This window comes from Rhinopithecus roxellana, chromosome 18 (genome assembly GCF_007565055.1).
Source record: "Rhinopithecus roxellana isolate Shanxi Qingling chromosome 18, ASM756505v1, whole genome shotgun sequence".
NCBI lineage: Eukaryota > Metazoa > Chordata > Mammalia > Primates > Cercopithecidae > Rhinopithecus > Rhinopithecus roxellana.
Window position 1 is genome coordinate 54,439,292 of NC_044566.1, and position 22,525 is coordinate 54,461,816.

The window sequence follows — 22,525 nt, forward strand, 5'->3', positions numbered from 1 at the left end:
CACTGCAGCAGAAACTTCTAAAAAGATTTCAATGTTTTTATTTAAAGAATTTGTAAAAGGCAAATAAAAAGTTTAAGTGACTAATAGATAAGAAAAATTAAATCTGCTAACCTTTTGTCTTAGTTACTAACCCATCTCAAGGGTGGAAAAAAAGCTGTCCTAGATAAGGTGTTTATAAAAGGTAGACCTTAAGGTAAAATAGGCTTGTTTTGTTTTTCTGATCTATCCATGCTGAATCCAGGCATATAGAATGCTTTCTGGCCTTATTCCTTAATATACTCCACCCTTAACCCAAGTAATTTTAGTTAAAAAGCAATAGCTAAGTTAAAAAGTACACCCTATTAAACTAAAATATACCTTTCTGAGATTTAATTGGCTATCTTGAAACTCTTTTATAAATAAAATTTACATCTATGAAGGAAATCTCCAATTTTAAGGATGTTTGCCTATGTATGTTAGAAACTCTTACCATCTTTTAAATTTACATAATAAGTCATACCTTTGTTTAAGGTGCTTTTCTGGCCATCCTGTCTTAAGTGAACTTTCATTTGAGCAGTTTTTTTTTTTTTTCCTTAGTTTGAGAAAATGATGATACAATATTTAGGCCTAAAATCTTAGCTCTGTACTTACGAAATTTAAATGTTTCTGTTCCACCTAAGAGTTGTCCCTTTAGAAATGCAAATTTCTTGCCTAGTACACAATTGCTTAGGGTAATGAAACAGGTAACTGGATGATTGGAAGACTCAATGGGGAAAAGAAAAGCTGTTTAAAAGCCAGCAAATGAAAATCCTTTATGAAAGCTGTATGATCTGTTTCTGTGTGTTTGTAACTGTATATGTGTATGTGATATTTGGTAAATAAAGCTAGCTTTTAAACTGTTGGTAAAATATAAGTGGTTTCAAAATTATCAGTTGAATATAATTAGATGCATGCTTGATTTAACTGTGAACTTATGTCTTTGATTTAGAGTCTCTGGATTCATGGGTCTGGATAGGTGACAATGATAAAAGTCTGGAGGCATGTTTTTAGTGCCACAATCAAGCTCAATGTGGTCCCTTCTTCCTCTGTTTTCCCTGTCTTGCTTCCTGGATATTTTGGGAAGGGTTGGTTTCTCCAGGTATGGTCTTAACAACTGTTTCCTCTCCTGATGGACTGAGACAAGGTTTGACCTTCCTAGTCCTCATGGATGTCACATGGTACTTGGGACCTAGAATGACTGGGGGAAGTCACTGGGGAGGCTACCTGTGTCATAGTATCATAAAGTTCTTTTCAGTAATTTAAAATCTTAGAGTCATATTTTGTTAAATTCAGTAACAGATAATCATAAAATGTCTGAGTCATCTGTAAGCTAATATACTGAGATATTCATTAATAAATATACATTTAAGTCTCTATAACTTGACATGTTATTTTTATACGGTATTGATATAGGAGTTAAGAAGGAATTACTTAGGCAGATAGCAAGGCCATGGGAGTTCTCAGTAAGGCTTTTCTTTTTAATGAAAAGCAGTCCCAAATTATTTTCCTTTCTAATGAAGAGCAGCCTGTAAAATCGAGCTGCAGACATAGTGCCAGCAGTTGTGCCAATCATGCTCAAGATGGTGGCTCCATCTTCCCTTCTCTTTGTCAGCCATGTGTACAGTGAGAAGCAGACAAGATGACTCTGATCAACTGGAAAGCCCATTTGCACTATTTGCATAATTAGATTTTGGTTGGACCACCAGTTTCCCTACCTCTACCATCTCCTCCGTGCACTGTGTAGATGTCATACCTGATTGAACCAATCTGTGAGCTCTATGTAAATCAGACACTGAATTCTCCAACCTGCCTATAATGTCTAGTGCAGTCCGCTGCCCCCACCAACCCACTCTCTTCAGATGTTTTTCTCTCTCTCTCTTCCTCTCTTCCTCTCTCTCTCTCTCCTCTCTCTCACTAGGAGCTGCTCTCCTCTCTCCTTTCTGTTGTCTATTAAGCTTTCTACTCCTTAACCCACCCACATGTGTCCGTGTCCTGAATTCTTTCTCAGCACATGGCAATGAAACACAGGATATATACCCCAGACAACGTAACTGCTTCAGTATAGAAAAGCTAAGTGTGTTTAGACTGTTAATAAATAATAATTTGGATAACTATCTTTCTAAAAACTTACAAAATACTTTTTATCTACAGATACTGATATAAAACAGTTCAAAATTACTTTCCAGGATTATCACTGGGAATTATGGTTACTAAGAGTTAAAAACTACTAGATTTGAGAGAAACAATTCTTTTTTCAGAGTGTGTAAGCTAAGCAAAATATGTGTTTGATGAGGAAAGTTATAAAGGTATAAAAATGTGTGTTAAAAATTTTGTTTGGGCTGGGCACAGTGGCTCACGCCTGTAATCCCAGCACTTTGGGAGGCTGAGGCGGGTGGATCACGAGGTCAGGGGATCGAGACCATCCTGGCTGACACGGTGAAACCCCGTCTCTACTAAAAAATACAAAACAACTAGCCGGGCGTGGTGGCGGGCACCTGTAGTCCCAGCTACTCGGGAGGCTGAGGCAGGAGAATGGCGTGAACCCGGGAGGTGGAGCTTGCAGTGAGCCGAGATCACGCCACTGCACTCCAACCTGGGCGACAAAGCGAGACTCTGTCTCAAAAAAAAGAAAAAAAAAATTTTTGTTTGAAGTTACTTAAAGATGTCACATTGAAGGAATAAAAAACAGATTAAAAAGATGAATGGAGAAAGTTGGGGAAAAATGTAAAATAAAAGGTTTACAGAAATGTGTGGTTAAAAAATGACAGATTTGATAAATGTATTTATGAGGTTTTGTTAAAATCAGTTTTCATATTGATAATACACTAATAGGTTTTCCCTTTTTAACAAGAATTTTGTGTAGCATTAGCATGCCAGTATAATATTTTCATTCACCTTTTGAGTAAACTGAGGAAAAAAAGAGTAAATAAGAACAGAGAGATTCTGTCTCGTGCTGTCTTATGTCTTTTGATTGTTTAGAAAACTGAGTCCTCTTGATCAAAGACAAACAGGTTTTGTTTTTAAAAATCTTTTAATTATTACTTTGGTAAATGAATCACTGTTGTCTTATGGTGATCTCTGATCCTATTTTGGTCAAGTGCTTTAAACCTTTGATATATTTGACAGGCTTCCCAAAATCAAATTTCAACTTCAAAATTACGTCTTTTTTTACGTCCCACTTTGGGGTGCTCCAGAGGCCACCTGAAGCATCCGAAGGAGAAGTAAATGGGATTATTTTACATGTTATGTTACAAGGGAAGGATTGTCAAATAAGAAATAATATTTAACCTTCTTCAGGTTATATTTTAATGAATGTTATTCATATATGTCCCAAAATTGTATGGGATTTCTAAAATCCTAATGTGTATAATGTTTTGTCATTGTAGACCACAGAAATAACCAAATTTCCTTGTCAATTGTGTCATTAACTATGGCTATTCAAAGCCATTTTCACAGTTAATTGCTTAATTCTGATGCAGTTTCTGAAAACTTCACAAGTATGTAAAATCCTAGAATATGTTGTCTTTCAGGAGGTTCATGATAGGATGAAAAGAAACCTGAGAAGTACTCTTGAATACAGGTTTCTGAATAACTTTCGAATTATATCATTTGTACTGGGTAAGAAATCTCTGAAACTTTAATAAAAAGACTGACTGGTTTATCTAAATCAGCCAGTACTGAAGTTGCTTAGATATACAATTTGAATAAACTTCATTGTCTAGGTAAAATTACCCATGATAATCCATCATTTATCAGTGCTGTGCACTTAAATTGGGGAAACACCTTGTATTCAAGAGGACATAATTTGAATAAGCATGAACTCATGGAGAACTAGGGCAGCAGGCTTGTCCTTCTTGAGTCCTTAAAGCTTTTGTTATTAAGTGGTCTACATTCCATGACTCATCATGGAAAAGATAAAATGATTCTGGTGTGTGTGTGTGTGTGTGTGTGTGTGTGTGTGTGTGTGTGTGTGGTCTTCTAAACTGCTAAAATAGTTTATGGCCAAAATGTTTGGTTTGTCAAACTCACATTCCCGGGAAGACATTCAAAACTTCAGGTACATTTCACTACCTGATGGGCCATTTAAATATTTATAGAAGGATTTAATCACTTGTCATCTCATTGCATGTTTTCTAGTTGTATAAAAGTTTCTCATGTAAGAAGGCTGATGTTATAACAGTAGCTCATTATGCCACAGTGTATTTTCACAAGGTAAAGAAAGCTCTTCATGGTTCACTGACTGAGGACAATAAACCCCTTCACAATCTAGAACCCAAAGACTGGATCTTCCGAGAGCATCAGAGAAAAGCTGCCCTTGCCATTCACATTGTAGCATAACTTTGGGACCTTGAACCTAGGGTTCATAATCTCACAACTCAGAAGGTCCCTCTATACTCTTGGAACTGTACACCCATTCAAACCCTTAAAATAAAACTAACCAGAGAAGTTTCTCCCCAGAAGAACATGGCATCCTTGATGTGGACAGCTTTATCCCAAGATCATGGATCAAGACTTTTCTATTATCATGAGACTCTTATCTTTCAATTTTTTTCTTTGCTTATGCCTCTTTGAACAATAGAAGTCAAAAGGGGGTCTGTTGTGTGGACTCAGAATATTCTTTGTGAAAAATTTTGCAGCCAGCCTTATACATGGATAAACTTATGCCTTGACAGATAGAAGATGAAGACCCAATGTAAGTTAGAAATTTTACTGATACATATGTTGCCTCATAATCAGTCAGAAACAGAATGTTGGTCCACTCCTCTTATCCCACATCATAGGTCACAGAGAATATTGTCAGGAGACCTCCACTCTTTTAGAAGGGTTGCATTTGCATTTGTTAGGTCCTTTTTTCCACAATTTCCTTTTTGAGTATTCTCAACAATTTGTATATTTTATAAATTTCCTGAACACATAAAAATATCTATGAATTATAATTTTGCTATCCAAGGTAAATATTTTAGAAAGTAAGATTGAAGAAATATATATATATATATATACACACACATAAAATAAAATAGTTATTTTTCAGTGAAGATTTTAAAATTTTTTCTCAAACCCAGCAACTCATCAAACTAATATTTTTTGTAATTGTCATTATTTCTACCTAATTTATCTTATCCACACACTAATCTCATAGTTAAAATGTCAAAACTGACAAAAATGTATGACAAAATTAATATTAGCCAAATTTACTCTGGAAAATAATTATGCTTCCCACTCTGTCTCTGCAAAATTTCTTCTGCATTTAATATGCTTTAAACTGATTCAGTTTAAATGCCTCCCCCAAGAATAATTGCTATTCTACTCTGCTAGAATTAGTATTTTTTTCCTGATATTTTTCCACCATAGAATATGTATGGTTGACATCTTTAGGTCACCTCTATATTCTCTATTCCCCCCTTTTTCAGTTTTTTAATTCTTTACCAGACTGTAGAGAAAAAAAAAAAAAAAAATTCTGGGCTCTCTACTCTGTTCTACTGGTCTATGTGTCTGTTTTTGTACCAGTACCATGCTGTTTTGGTTACTGTAGCCTTATAATATAGTTTTGTCACAGGATTCTTCGGGTATCACTTCACCAACTGGAAACCTCTGTGGCTGGTGCCTGCTGGCCCCTTCACTTCAGTTTTGCTTGCATCTACTCGTTCCACCCACTCATCCTGGCAGGCTGTGATTGGTTTGCACTACCTACTGGCCTGTATTCCACACATGCTAAGGGCAAGACAGGCATGGAGCAGCAAGGGGTGTATGAACAAGTGAGTGCAGGGTCCAGCCTCTGTGCATAGAAAGGCACGCTGGCTGCTGTGGTGGGGTGGGCAGCTCCAAGTGCTGGTACAGGTACTGTAAGAGTTCAGACTGCTGGGATAAGTGGTTCCCCTAGCTAGGGCTGGTTTAAATACCCACACTGTGGGTGGGCATCAGCTGAGATTGGTCTGATTTTCCTTTCTTTCTAACAGGACAGCACTGAGTTCAATGCCTCACAACTGCTGTGTTCTGCCTCTCTCCTCAGTGTACAGAGCCACTCTTTGTACCACGCTGCTGCTACTGGGGGTGGGAGAGGGGTGGTGTCAGAGATTCAGGACTGTTTTCTCTATCTCTTCAGTGCCTCTTCTTGTGATATGACTTTCTATGACACCATTCTTGCATATGAAGCTGGGGGTGCCACCTTGTTACCACCAGCTAGAGGTAGAAGTCCATCTTCCCCACTGGCTGCTGCAATCACATGAAGGGGAGAGGGGTCTCCTCCTTAGTACTAGGTGGGAGTAGGAGTTCCTGCTCACCACAAAGCCCCCACTAACAGTGTGGTTGGGGTGACCTGTTTACTGTTAGTGGTGAAAATATTAACTCTCCACCTGGCCTGTGCTGTCAGTACCCTTTCAGAAAGAGTTGAGAGATTCTCATTGCTGCTGAGCGAAGGTAGAAGCTCATGTCAGTTGTGCCAACTAACATGGGGAATGGGGTTGCTGGCTCACTATTTGCACAGCAACCCCATTCCCTTACATTCACACAGTAGCAATGTAAGTCCTGGCTTTCTACTTGGCTTTCTCTGAGAATCTTATATTGGGGTTAGAGTACCTTGTCACAGCCTCTAAAATGTGGATGTGGAACATCTCTATGCAGCCTTTAGCAGTGTAGGTAGGGAAAGGGTTGGGCTTGTGTTTTTTTCTGTGGCATGAGGCTGTAGTAGTGAGATTATTGACTAAAAGTTTGTGGCCTTCATAGCCTGCGCTTTCTCTAGAGAAAGCAGGGATTTTTGTCTTCTTGTCTTTGCCTGTTGGTGATTCTGGGCTGTCAATTTTTTTGACTCCAAGTTTGGGATATATGAATCAAAAATAAATCCTAGAGAATTCACCATGGTGTTGTGTCTTGTGCCTTGAAGTCCATAGCAAGTCTACCTTCTTCTGCTTACCTGCAGGAGTCTTCTTATGTTGGGTTTATATATGATCAAAGGGGTTTTAGCTTTTAATAGCAGGATAGAGAAAAATACATATGCAGATGCTCCTGGACTTACACTTTACATCCCCATAAACCCATAGTAAGTTGAAAATATCATAAGTCTAAAATACGTTTAAAACACCTAACCTACCAAACATCACATCTTAGCCTAGCCTACCTTGAATGTGTCCAGAACACTGACAGCCTAACATTGGGCAAAATCAGCTGGCAACACAGTACTCTGTAGAGGCTCAGTTCTTTACGCTTGTGATTATGTGGCTGACTAGGAGTTGTGGCTCATTGATACTGCCCAGCATGACAAGAGAGTATATCATTTGTTTGGAAAGAAATCAAAATTCAAAGTACTATTTCTACTTAATGCATATCACTTTCACACAACAATAAAGATGAAAATTTATGAATCAACCTATCCAATGTCGGGAACTGTTTGTACTCTGTCTCTTCAAAGGCAAACAACTTTTTGATTTGCAATTATTTCGATTACTCATATATCTTCAATATCTGTAATCGTACCTGGCACAAGACAACTACTAATCTTGTTACAGTTAGTTAAATAATAGCTTTTTGTTAACTGAATGATATAATTGATTAATTATATAATTATATAATTTGTTAGTTGAATGGTGTTTTGTTATAATATTTATAAAGTATTAATTAGTATTGAGGACAAAATGCATTAGCTTCACTAAGCTGTAAAGAAATCCCTATACTATACGTACTTACCCAATGTATCATTGGTTTCCAAGAGGAAATTAAGTAAACAAATAATGCATGAAATCCATCTGTAAGACTTCAGTGAAAGTTAAAAATATAAACAATGTGTTGAAAATAGTTCTTATGCTTTGTGTCATTTTCTTTTTCCTCCTCAGGTTTCTCTCTCTCTGTCTTTCTTTTCTTTTTTTCTTTGAAACGGAGTCTCTCTCTGTTGCCAGGCTGGACTGCAGTGGTGTGATCTTGGCTCACTGCAACCTCCATCTCCCAGGGTCAAGTGATTCTCCTGCTTTAGCCTCCAAAGTAGCTGGGATTACAGGCACATGCCACCACACCCAGCTAATTTTTGTATTTTTGTTTTTAGTAGAGACAGGGTTTCACCATGTTGGCCAGGCTGGTCTTGAACTCCTGAGCTCAAGTGATCTGCCTGCCTTGACCTCCCTAAATGTGCTGGGACTACAGGCGTGAGCCACCGCACCTGGCCTCCTCCTCAGTTTTACACACTGTGGTAGACACCTCTGTATATGCTGATGGTGTCCCACATTCAGTGTTTGCCAATGATTTTCAGCTTCACATCCTTTCCCAAGGTTTGGAAATACACATAAAATATGTAGTCCAGGAGAAAGTTAATCAAAAGAGCAAACCATAATGAAGAATGGGAAATACTGAATGAATGAAACATCCACAGACTTTTCAAAGATAAACTCTAGGGTGCATATTCACTGTTTTGGAGGGTCCCCAGTGGATGAGTTTTCACAGAAATGGTCAACTTGATAACTTTCTTTCTTTTTCTTTTCTTTTCTTTCTTTCCTTTCTTTCTTTTCTTCTTTTCTTTTTCCTTCTTTCTTCTTTCTTCCTTTCCTTTTCTTTTTTCTTTTCTTTTTTCTCCTTCCTTCCTTCCCTCCCTCCCTCCTTCTTCCTTTCTTCCTTTCCTTTCCTTTCCTTTCCCTTTCCTTTCCTTTCCTTTCCTTCCTCTTTCTTTCTTCTTTTGACAGAGTTTTGCTCTTGTTGCCCAGGCTGAAGTGCAATGGCGCATCTTGGCTCACAGCAATCTCTGCCCTCCCAGGTTCAAGTGATTCCCCTGCCTCATCCTCCCAAGTAGCTGGGACTACAGGCACGTGCCACCATGCCTGGCTCATTTTGTATTTTTAGCAGAGATGGGGTTTCTCCATGTTGCTCAGGCTGGTCTCAAGCTCCTGACCTGGGTTGATCCACCTGCCTCGGTTTCCCAAAGTGCTGGGATTACAGGCATGAGCCACCATGCCCGGCTGATAAAATACTCTTTAAGTGCTTTTCCTTTTTCCCTTTCTCCCTCTCTCTGCTCCCTTTATGTTACTTCTTGAAATTGCATCACAAATAAACCACCTGTAATCAAATCTTTGTCTCAGACTTTGTTTTGAGAAACCAAAATGTTTAGATACAGTCATCTTATTTATGTATTTTATTTCACATATGAAGTATTTGTAAACCAAAATATTTCTGTTTATCTTCAGTGATAAAGTCATTCATATCTAGGACAGATTCAGGTGTAGTAGTTGTAACAGTTTGTACGAGAAATAATTATATGGTCAAATATCTTGAATATGTTTTCATCATGCATTTTGCTAAAGCATAAAGGACATGAGTTCCGGGTAAATACTGTGGTGACAGTCTTTTCTGTGCTTCCTTGCCATTCAAATTACTGTCAATAAATGTGACAGCAAGGATAAAATTCATAAAAACATTTAGCCACAGTTTCTGATATGATGGAAGAAATGATGTGTAAGTTACCTTTATGTCCACAAAAACCAGCAAAGTGTCTGGCAGAAACATTGATGCTTAATAAGTGTCTGCTGTTGGATATTTTAAATCATGTTTACTATGTGGCAGCATTAATAGAGATGTAAATCACATCCGAGTTAATCATTTCATCTGTCTTGCATGTTGTAGTTCATTAGGTGATTATAACACTCATTCTGCAGTTCTTATGTATCATTTCTTCTCTGAATTTAAAAGCATTTGTTTCCACTAATAATTATTAATATATTATGGGCAGCAAATATAGCAACCTTAATAGAACTAATCATCTTTATACCCCTTTTATGTCACCCATTCTCTACTCAACCTTAGCCAGAATTTTAGTTCATCTAAAAGGTCTGACTTGTGAGTTAACAATTAAGATTTTCTTCCCTGGATGATCCACATCCCTGGTTACCCCGATTTTGGGGGGCAAAATTTCTGAATTTTCTATTTATATTTTCAGTGGTCGTGTAAGAAGCAAGACTCACCCCAGTGAATCCTTTGCGTTCCAGAATACTCAGCCTTGTCCCATTATCGAACTATAAACGTATGCCCTCATACTGAGTAAATTATTTATTCCAGTAAAATAACTCATTTGTTTTCCTACCAGCTTATTAACATGGGAAGACCCAGATACAGCAGCTGCAGCTTTATGTTTAGTGAAACATTATGTCATCTCATGGTGTTATCTCCCACCAGGGACCAGAAATTCGAAGCCAGAAGGGCATTAAGTTGTAGAGACAAGAAGCATATATTAGCCACATATGTCAATGGAAATCTTTCTGAGAAGGGCAATTTCTTGGAATTCCAGCAACCAGGAACACAGCAATATATAATGTCTCTTGGTTCCAAGTATAGGTTACATTTGCAGAATAATGGCTAAATACCAGAGTGTCATTTCCTAGCTCTTAAACTGAGACTTCGAGGATCCATTTCCATAATCTATCAGGGGAATGTCACCCTTTAAGTTAAGATGTGCAATCAATGCAAAGTATCATGGAGTGAATAACATTTCCTGTGTGTAACAAGGAGACATTTCACATAATAATTTAAAAGTGGCTACCTAATATGTTCAGGAACACCAATGAGTTGCCTGATGCAGCAAACTGTGATAGAATGCCAAAATGTATCTCAATATTAATTGCACAAAGTAAAAATATCAACATGATGCCACAGGGATAAAGAAAATTGCAAGAGTCTGTCATAAGAATGAGATGTACAAGACTTCCATATTAATCTCTCATGCATACCTGTGAATATTAGGGATCTGTATATTTCTCTTAACTGAAAAACTGTGATACCATCAATTATTAATGCAAACGGAACAAACTATTGCCATGTATTAGGAGAAAATATATACTGTAAACTAAAAGCTGAAACAGGACTAGATAATATATCCTGAGAATAGGATCCAGAAGTTGCACTGCTCACCTATCAGATGGCAACAAGAATCCCAATGCTAGTGATAATCATGGGTCCCAAGAACCCCGAAAAGCTGGATTTACTAACATTTTCATATGTGGTACATGGGAATGGGGTTATATGAAAGAGGACACCCTGGATTATGCAGTTGGCAAGTATTTAAAATGTATGGGAGAAATGGTAATAGACTTATATGCTTGACTCAGCTACATGAAGAAAAATTAGATGACAATGCAGAACATTTCAGAGCTGGAAAGTGACTGTAGAGGTAGACAAAATTTCTCTAGCTACTGTTTTCTTGACACATTTTCCAAATATGAGGAAACAGCAAGTGGATGAACTTTTGTGTTTAGTACTCTGACAGAAGCCTGCTCCTAGAGGGCACAGACAAAATCAGAGATTTTGTTATTTTCGCAGGAGTTGAGCCAGAGAAATTGGAGTCTCTAGAGGTTAGGATTCAATGTGAAGCGATGTGTGAATAAATGACTTCAACACATGTATGAAAATGCAAGTTTTATTTATCTACTCAGGTATAATGAGACCAAAAGACCAGGAGACAACTGCCAAAGGTTGTATAACTCCAGATCCAAAGGGAAAGGGACAGGACACTATGCGGGAGGCACCTGGAAAAGCACCAAGGTTGGTCAGGAGGAAGATGGACTGTGCTGAAACTGCAGGCAAGAGCTTTTATTTTGTTTTTTGCAGGAAAAAATGGGCAAGGTAGTGTAAGCAGGCTTAGAATTGGCTAGTTGGAGCAATTTTGGCAGGCTCCGTTGTGTAGGAGCTCTTCGTAATTGTCTGGTATCTGGATCTGCGGTAATTAGGGCAAGGAAATCATGGCCCAGACTGTAAGAGCATGATTTTACAATGTGGTCGGGGATATGGGTCTGGGTTAGTTTAGTTTGCCTATGAAAAGCATGTTTGCATGTGAGTTCTTTGTATCTTTGGGAATTGATACGTCTTAGGACAAGCAGTGCTCCCAGGATCAGCAAGTCCCTAATATGTGAAAACATTGAAAATACAAAAAAATTTACAAAGCATAATTAATACAACCCACAGTTGGTTTTCCCCTTCTTTTTTTTTATTTTTGCCGTTATTTGAAATACAAGGTGGGATTCTAAGAATCTAAGTAGATAACCTTCTTAATTTCAATTAATAGTTGTTTTTAATAGAAGATTAAATGAAATAGAAGTGTTGGCTAATTGATTAATAAACTGGAAGACAAGAAAGTCAAAAAAAATCCAGAATCCTTGTAGATAAAAATTCCATAGATTGTTTAGAAGAGAGTGTAAGAGCTATATAAGATACAAGAAAAAAAATTAATATATGTTAATTAAGTTCTAAAAGGAGAAAAGAGGAAAATAATATGACAGAAGAAATACGGAAAGTCACCAAGAATTCTCAAAGCTGAAGAAAGTTATTCAAGTACAGATTTGAGAACTTCAATAAACCTTAGTTGGAATATGCACAAAGTAAACCACACTGAGGCATATCAGGATAAACACAACCAACAACTCAAAGCAAAAGCAGCAGCCAGAAAAAAAATCATTTCCTTCAAAGCAACAATAATAATGATAAACTAATTTTTTTTTTTTGAAACAGAGTTTTACTCTTGTTACCCAGGCTGGCATGCACTGGCATGATCTCAGCTTGCTGCAACCTACACCTCCCAAGTTCAAGCGATTCTTCTGAATCAGCCTTCCAAGTAGCTGGGATTACAGGCACCCGCCACCACACCGGGCTAATTTGGTATTTTTCATAGAGACCGGGTTTCACCATGTTGGTCTTACTGATCTCGAACTCCTGACCTCAGGTGATCCACCTACTTTGGCCTCCCAAAGTACTGGGATTACAGGCATGAGCCGCTGCACCCAACCACAACAAATAAATTTTTAATAGCAATAATGGCAGCTCAAAATTAATGGAAAAAGATCTTTAAAGGGCTTGGAGAAAAAATTGACAACAAAAACAAAGAATTCTTTGCTAATACACCAATACTAAAAGAAATACTAAAATGATTCTTTGTAAAAAAAAAAAAAAGTGTTTCAGACAAACCCATCAAATATCCAAAAGGTTAAATATATGGATAAAATTAAGTAAATATCAATTCAAAAGAATAGTGGTAATTATAAGATAATGAATGCCTTTGGCTTTAAGTATTTACATATGATTAAAATGCAGAGTAATGACACGAGAGAGCATTGAGAATTCTAAGGTTATAGAAAAATCGAGGAGTTGTTAAAGTGATGGTTTCTATTGGGTTCTAATTATTCAGGAATATGTGATGCAATATCTAGTTTAACTTCTGGAGCACAAAAGGTACAGGAATGTTTAATCAGCATATTAATAGAGGAAGGAAATAAATATATTTGATTAAATCAAAAGAGGAAACAAAAAGAGACAAAATACATATATAGCAGATGTATCAAATAGAAAACAAATAGATAAGATATAACCACAATATAGAACTCATTTCAAATGGAAATAGACAAAATACTTTAAGACAAATATTGCTAAACTGGTTAAATCTAACAACTATGCTCTAAAACATTCGACACAAGGGATTTGACTGAATTAAACACTCAATAACAACCATTTGTTTTACAAAAAGTAATAATAATGAAACTATAAAAAACCGGGAATAGGCACTTCATTAATGTGAATAGGATTACGTACAAAAATTATTCAGAAATCATTATTCTTGATGAATTAGTAAGAGCACTTCCCTAAAGATAGGGAATGAGGAAAGGCTGTAATTGTCTTCATTTCACATTTCAATGGACAGCCTGGTCAGAACAATATGATGGTGAAAATAATTAAATTTATAATGATTAGAATGTAGGAAAATAAATTGGCATTATTCATGGAAGGTTGATGGTGTGTGTAGTAATCCAAAAAATTTTATGGATAAACTGTTAGAGGTAAATACATTTTCATTATAACATAATTAAAATTAGAAATTTAGTATATCTGCAAAAAAAATTGAAAATTACAATTGGTATAATTTATAATTGCAACAATAAGCATCAGCAGCTAGGAATGAATTTAATAAGTGATGAGTAAGACCTCTCTATTAAAAAATGCAAAGGAAGTACTACCTAATGGAGGGCTACATCATGTTCCTTGTTTGGAAGATTTAACTGTTTTTGAGAGATGGTCTTGTTCCGTTGCCCAGGCTGTAGTGCAGAGGCATAGTCATGGCTCACTGCAGCCTCACCCTCCTGGGCTCAAGTTATCCTCCCACCCTGGCCTCCCAAGTAACTAGAACTATAAGTGTGTGCCACCATACCCAGTTCTTTTTTTTTTTCTTGGTAGAGGGAGGATCTCACTATATTGCCCACGCTGGTCTCAAATTCCTGGCCTCCCTCCTTAGCCTCACAAAGTGCTAGGATTATAGGCATGACTTACCAAGCCCAGCAGAATTCAACGTTTTTAATGTATTACAGCTTCCAATATCCTTCCATGCATTTAATGCACTTACAATTAGATTTATAGCATGTAATTTTTGGCTGGAAATGACAAATGGATATTTAAAATCATATGCAAATTTAAAGGTAAGAATAGTTATGACAATAATAAAGAAGAATGAATCTGTCAGCATGACAGTACGGATACAAGATTTTTAAAGCTATAGTTGTTAATATAATGTGGTAGTAACACAAACTAGACATGCTACCAAATGGAACATAATAATATCTAGAAACAGACCCTTTAAATAGTCAGTTTATGGCAGAGGAGATACATAAGTACAAAGGAGATACATAAGTACAATGGAGATACGTAAGTACAAAGGAGATAGCATTATATTTTATGTTGCTGTGGAAATTTGATGATGCTGTGGAAATTTGATGTTTAAATGGAAGTACAATGTAGTTTTTATATATGTATGTGTGTGTACATAGATAAATGCCTCTTTTACAGTCACACCATACACAAAAATCAATTTAGGATGAACTATAGATCTAAATATAAAATGTAAGTCTACAGTTTCTTGAAGATAACATAGACACACTTCATGACATTGAGAGAGACAAGCATTTCTTAAATACTATAAAAAATACTTACCTAAAAGTAAAAAAAAAATGATAAACTGGAAAATATTAAGAGTTTTTTTTTCCTTTAAAACAAACCACTACTTGAGTGAATAAAAAGCTATTATATGGGAAAAGATATTTTCAATGTATACACATGAAAAAAGACAGATAATATAGGATAGATAGACATATAGACAGACAGCGAAACAGACAGATACATACTACCTAGGGAGACAGATTCCTATACATAAAAAATATTCCCTGGAGATAATTTTGTCCTTGCTTTTTCATACAGTCTTTCCTGATGTGGTCTATGTGATTAATAACATATTCTTTTGTTTGATTTTCCCCATCATTAAATGGCAGCACCCAAAAAAAAAAAATGTAGAGACCGACAAGCCAATAGAAACATGAACAAAAATGTAATCAGGCACTTCACAAAAGGAAATGCCTAAGTGGCCGATAATAAATGAAGTTTCTCAACATTTTCAGTGGGGAGATGAGAGTATATGTGCCTCTCCCTGAGAAAAATAAAACCAGTCAATAAGCAAAGTATATTAAAACTGTGAATTCATTTCTTAAGATCAGTGGAATCCTTTATCACAGAGCAATAAATTGCCCTTTGGTGAGTACTAAATGATAGTGGGTTTATGCAAAAGCTAATTTAGATAATTAATTCTACCACATAAATGTTAGATACACACTTCTTTGGCACAGAGCAATAGACAAATACATATTAGTCTGTAAAATCTGTTTTATAACACATCTTAATCAAGTACTGTGTGCTTGATAGGATGCAATAGCATCAGAGCAGATTCAGGCATCTGAGAACCAATTTTTTATGTGATTAAACAACCTTAAAACTCCCAGAGCATTTTAATAATCAAGAATGTTTTTTAAAAAAACATTAGCATAATAAAAATGATCTTAGTGGAAAATACTAATATGAGAATGTAATGGATGCAAGACACTGTTCTGAGAGCTTTACATGTATTAATTTACTTAATACAATCATACTATGAAGTTGGTCACATTACATTTTCTGTTTTACAGATAACAGTGTTGAGGCAGAGAAGTTTCATAATCTGCCCAAGATCATTGCATTTACAAGTGACAAACCCACTGCACAAATTTTGGCAATATGTTTCACATTAATTAGCATTTACTATCTGCATTTTAGAGTTGATTCTGTTTTATTGCTCTGTATTTATTTTCTCATCTTATTTCATTTGAAATCTGTTCACTAATATACCACGAATTTTGAATACTAATAATTAAATTAACAATGACTGGTAGTTTAAATGTCGGCTTACTGAAAAGGAAATTGGAAATGACTTTGTGTAACTTTTTATATTTCTGAACATTTTATACTTTCACTAAAGTAATGCAAATTCCATTAGCAGTAGAATAACACCTCACAAATCTTTCTACATATAAACCAAAGAGAGAATATATTAAAGTATCTTACATTTTACCATTGCCAAATAAAAGCTGTTTGTAATAGGTTCACGTAGTCTCATTAATTTTTTGACTCCAGTGGGAATAAAATTTGCAGATCATTAAATTTTTACTTCTTTTCTCTGAAATATCTCTAAATTGTTTCTTCGTCTATGAAAAGTAATATTATTTTACATTTTCACACAATATTTACAAAAATGCTACATTTTATAGCTATTCTCTCAATATGCCTGAATTTTAACCAAGAAAACAATTTCTGAAGATTTCATTACCTCAAAAATATTTGACAGACTTGCTCTTTATGATAAGTAGAATGATGAAGAGGATGATAATTTTATTAACCAAAACTTTTTTTTTTTTTTTTTTTTTTTTGCAGGTGACAGAAACTTCACTGGCTTTGGCAAAGCAGAAATTTATTAGCTTACAAGGTAAATGGGGGAATTAAGTAACCAAATTTGGGGAAGAGTAAGGATGCAGCTAAGCCTTAGCATCAACGGGACAAGAATTTCAGACACCATGGGAATCTACCTCTATCTTTCATCTACCTATGTCTTTGATGAAATATATTTTTAAATATATTTTAAATATATTTTAAATATAATTTTTAAAAGTTCAAGTTTTAAAAAAATCCTATACCATGATTTTGTTTTTATTGCCTTTTGGTTAATACTTTGTGGATAAATATTGAGATATTATGCTTATATTATATTATTATGTTTAGAAATCTCTTATTCTGGCATGTGTTTTCCACATGTTAATGATCATATAACTAAGAACTCTCAGACCTCATGACTCACAGCATTTGTTACTTTGGAAGCACCCCATTTCGGTTTTAAAATTCTCAGAAAATCTATATGATGTTCCTACCTGGGTCTGCTGCTCAGCTTTGGGCAATGAATCCATGCATGTAATGGTGTCATGTGTTAAAAATGGAAGAGCCCGGGCCGGGCGCGGTGGCTCAAGCCTGTAATCCCAGCACTTTGGGAGGCCGAGACGGGCGGATCACGAGGTCAGGAGATCGAGACCATCCTGGCTAACACGGTGAAACCCCGTCTCTACTAAAAAATACAAAAAACTAGCCGGCTGAGTTGTCGGGCGCCTGTAGTCCCAGCTACTCGGGAGGCTGAGGCAGGAGAATGGCGTAAACCCGGGAGGCGGAGCTTGCAGTGAGCTGAGATCCGGCCACTGCACTCCAGCCTGGGCGACAGAGCGAGACTCCGTCTCAAAAAAAAAAAAAAAAAAAAAAAAAGGAAGAGCCCATGAGAACCTGAGAACCATAGAACTGGAATGATATAATACGGAATGTCTAGGCTGGGCATGATGACTCACGCCTGTAATCTCAGCACTTTGGGAGGCCAAGGCGAGCAGATCACCTGAAATCGGGAGTTTGAGACCAGCCTGACCAACATGATAAAACCCCATCTCTACTAAAAATACAAAAATTAGCCAGGCGTGGTAGCTCATGCCTGTAATCCCAGCTACTCGGGAGGCTGAGGCAGGAGAATCGCTTGAACACGGGAGGTGGAGGTTGTGGTGAGCCGAGATCGTGCCATTGTACTCCAGCGTGGGCAACAAGAGCAAAACTCTGTCTCAATTTAAAAAAAAAAGAATGTCTAAAAAGATGAGAACTGCACTTCCCAGTACAAGAATAGGGTCACCGGGCTGACAAAGCAATGATATTCTATTGTGAATTAACATTGATGACGGTAAAGGTGGGTAGTAGAGCAATACTTAGTTCATGTTATTATGATTGTTATTGAGAAAAATGCCCTGGAAGAATTTGTTCCTAACTACTTTAAGGTAGTTAAAACCTAGTTTGGAGGCAAAAATGTGTGAAAATATTACATAAAGTCTCCATATTTTTCAGTGCAAGGATATTGATTTAAATACATGGAATAAAGTAACCACTGAGACATCCCCAAATAAGGTTAAAATTCAAAAAAAATATATTAATTTTTAAAAGTTCAAGTTTTAAAAAAATCCTATACCATGATTTTGTTTTTATTGCCTTTTGGTTAATACTTTGTGGATAAATATTGAGATATTATGCTAATATTCTCTTCTCTCTCATCTACCCACCATTCATAGAATCCACTAATCCACTGATGACTCCCATCTCTATTTACTACCACTATAGTGACTGCCAAATAGAAATTATATCATCCTTCCTAAATGTGTTCCTACATTTGCTACTTTCTTTTTCACTAAGAAAAGTAGTATATACACACTACTTTTATTCCACTAATCAAAGTAGTGTGTATATGTAAAATATATACACACATATATACACACAAATGCACAAAAACATTTAGTCTAATAGATTTCTGTTTTGTTCATTGGGGTCTAGTCTGGTACTCTCATTGTTTATTTGATGTTAACGTTTTTCTAAATTTAGCCAATAAGAGCCCTGTCAAGCTGCCTCCTGCATTCTCTTCATGTTCCATTACTCTTTGAGCATTTCCTTGTGCTTTGTTTTTTCACTCAATACAGTCTGCAAGCGTATTTTGTTCTTTTCTTGTCCCCATTTTGAAATCAGCCATTTCTGCAAGACTGCCTGCCCTTTTCAGTAGAGGATGGTATTTAGATACCAATACCCAGAAACTAGATGTGCTCAGTGCTTCTATGCCCTCCCATTAGACAGAACTGAGAAATATGTACAAATAGATAGATATGCAGATATACAATTTGATTCTTACTGTTCTTGGTTGTTGTATTTGTGAATCCACTTCCTTGCTAAAATTTGTTTGAAACCCCAAAATCAATACTCATGATGCTTTTGCTGTATTCATGGACATGCTCAAAGTGACAAACAAATTGAGGCACCCCATGAAGGTGTTCCCAGTTGAGATCATCTAAGACAATTTTCTCCCTTCTTGTTTCCATACTATAAACAAGTGTCCCCCTTGTGATCTGTTTAGTGCTACATTTTTCACATCTTGATTTTTTGGTGATTTTGCTATTTAAAATGGACCCCTAGGGTAGTGCTGAAGTGCTGTCTAATGTTCCTAAGCACAAGAAGCCTGTGATATGACTTACAGAGAAAATATGTGTTAGATAAACTCCATTCAGGCATGAGCTATAGTGCTGTTGTTGACTATAAATCAACAATATATATTCAATAAAGTGTCTTTAAGCAGAAACATACCTAAAACAAGGTTATGTAATGATCAGTTGATTAAAACGTGACCAGAGCCTCACAGGAACCCAACTCTATATTATCCCTAAAAATAATGGTTTTAGTTTTTCTGATTCCATATTCACAGCCATTTTTATAGAACATAATACTTCAAATAATAAAAGTCTACTATGTATAGGCATATGCACACATACATATATAACCATTTCTATTTATCTGTGTGTATTTGTGTCTATGTATGTGTAAATAAAGCTCACGAGTTCATATCAATATTTATAATTTCAATCGAACACATTGGGGTTCTTTTCAACTGTCTTCCTTTGCCATAATTATGAATCTATTTTCAGGCAATGATAAACCTGATTCCCACACCCTCAATATACTTGCAATAAGTACAAAGTACAATAAGTATACATTGTGAATACTTATGTATACTTACAAATATTATGGCATCTCTTTGGCCATATGCTTCATAGGCCCTATCTTGTCTATGCACCTGTCTGCTTCCTTGGCTTCAGAGCATTGCCTCCAAGTCCTCTACAGCACAACTCCCCCCTCAGCATCCAACCTTATGATGTACTGAGATATTGTGTTGCCCCTCTCGCCTCACTACCTGTGCTGGGCTTTGAGGCTGATATCATTGCACCTATAAACCCCAGGAGTGGAGGGAAGGTAAGAAGGAAAAGGGTGATGTTAAAATAATGATTAAAAAGGAGATAGGATGACAAGAACATGCAGTGAATATTTAGGGCATGTTTACCTCTAAGGGAGCATAATTTTACAAAGTTTCTGTTACAAACAACAAGTGTATTTAATCTGTCAATTATTAAGATACTAACATATATGAAAATTTTGAAGCAATGTCAAAAACTAGAGTGAATATTGAAGGGTAAAAATATAGAATGCATGCAATTGTACATATATGCTAGTTAAGCTCCCTATAAGTACCATATATAGGATTGCAGTGACATATGAGGCAACCGCCAGACCTGAGACTTAGTTGCTTACTTCAATGGATCATAATATGTTAATCAAATGTTGGTGATGTTTAGTAATTATTTGAAATTTTGATTAAAATATTTATCTGAGTGAAGTCTCACAGGTAGCTGTTAAAGTAGACACAAACACTACATAAAACATATATTGTGCATGTGAGAAAACTGCACATGTGTAATACATAAATCTGTCAAAAATGAATTACGTAGCAGACTTTTAAAACTGCTACAAATTACAGGTGGCTAATCAATATATCTTCAATTACTTTATATTGTATTAATAGTGAAAAAGAGAAATTTTAAAATAACCTATCTTGTTTCTTACATTATTTAAAACTACTATATTATTACAAATCAGGTAACATAAGTGCTGGAAGTCCAATTTATTTGTGTGTTTCTAATTGTCATCATTAATTAAATGTTTGAAGTCAAATGCATATATACAGCCAAATCCAGAGATTCTTAGAAAATTAAAAGCTTAGTGACCTAGTAATTTGGATGGATAAATCAATTGCTTAGAAAGGAAAATGAAGCCTTAAGGCAATTCTTGAAAAAATGCAAGGCAAACAAGCAAACGAACGGCTTTTTATTCATACAGATGTGTGTGTGTGTGTGTGTGTGTGTGATTGATTTTACCTCCTTGATTTTTTTTTCAAGGCCTTGGTTAAGTATAAACCAGCATATATATACATGCCTTCTTTTTTATAGTAGAAACACACCTACATTTTCATGAATCGTACAAAATGTTGAGACACAAGAAAGAAATTGTGGAAAAGAGTGATACTACATTGGATTCATTCAATGAAAGTCTGGGCATTTATTTCAAAATGGCATTGAGAGCAAGTGCATAGTCTGCCATAATTTGAAACTTTTTATTTTGCATGTCATAATTTTAAAAATAATGTGACATTAGTATTCATATTTTCTCAGGATATATGAGCTATAGTGAAAAATTAAACTTAGGGTTAAATAATTATTTGGAGAAAATAAAGCACTTAGTGAAAGATTAATATTCATTCATACAAAACGTCTAAAATCTTAGCATATTTTCAAATAATTCTACTCTGCATAATGCTGGAAGAAAGTGATATCATTTTAAGGATATGTAAAAATCTCTACCTTTATAGTTAGAATACATTGAGTTTCTGTTCTTTGGAAAAACTTCTCGTATTTAGCATACTGGTAGTACTAGTGTTAATGTTAACAGAAATTATAAAAGTAACAGAAATTAATGAGCACTTAGCATGTTCTAAGCACTTTGCTAAGTACTGTATATTACTACCTCATTTGATCCTCATGATAACATTAAATGAATCTTATTATGGCTCGCATTTTACAGATGAGGCAATTGGAACAGCAGGGTTAAACTGACTTGTCCAACCTGCTAGTATGTGGTGGAAGTCTGGTTTCAAACCCATTAAATAGGTCTCAAGAGTCTGTGTAGGATGCCATTCTGCCATTCCTTCTCTTCATATCTTTGAAATGTATGATGAATTATAATCATTTAAAAAAAAACATGTAACCCACTTTATATCATACATATTTTCTTAAAATTTTAAATAGCTTAATTTTTTCACAAACTGTATTACATTTTTGATACATTAGGACTGCAGGATTGCTAATGAAGCAACGATAAAGTTTCCCTGAAAAGGGTAGATTTTTCCTTTATGAGTTATCCTTTTCATTTTTGAGTTGATATCTAGAGGATCTGTTTAAAACAAAACATGTCAAAGATCATGATAGAACTCACAAGCTAGTCGTATCAATATAGTAATAGCTACTCAGAGCCCTCACTGTTTAAAAGAAAATGAAAAGAGTGATGCACTTAGCTCATGGTGGTGCTTTAGCTAGACTTGAAATGCAATAGAACAACAAAGTTTTATTACTAAAGTGAAAAGATTTGAGGCTATCTCAAAAAATCCTGGGAAACATTTAAAATGTCAAGATTTTGTGATCATAAAGGCATTACTGTTGACTTATAAAGTTGAGCAATTGCATCCACACTATTACCCACC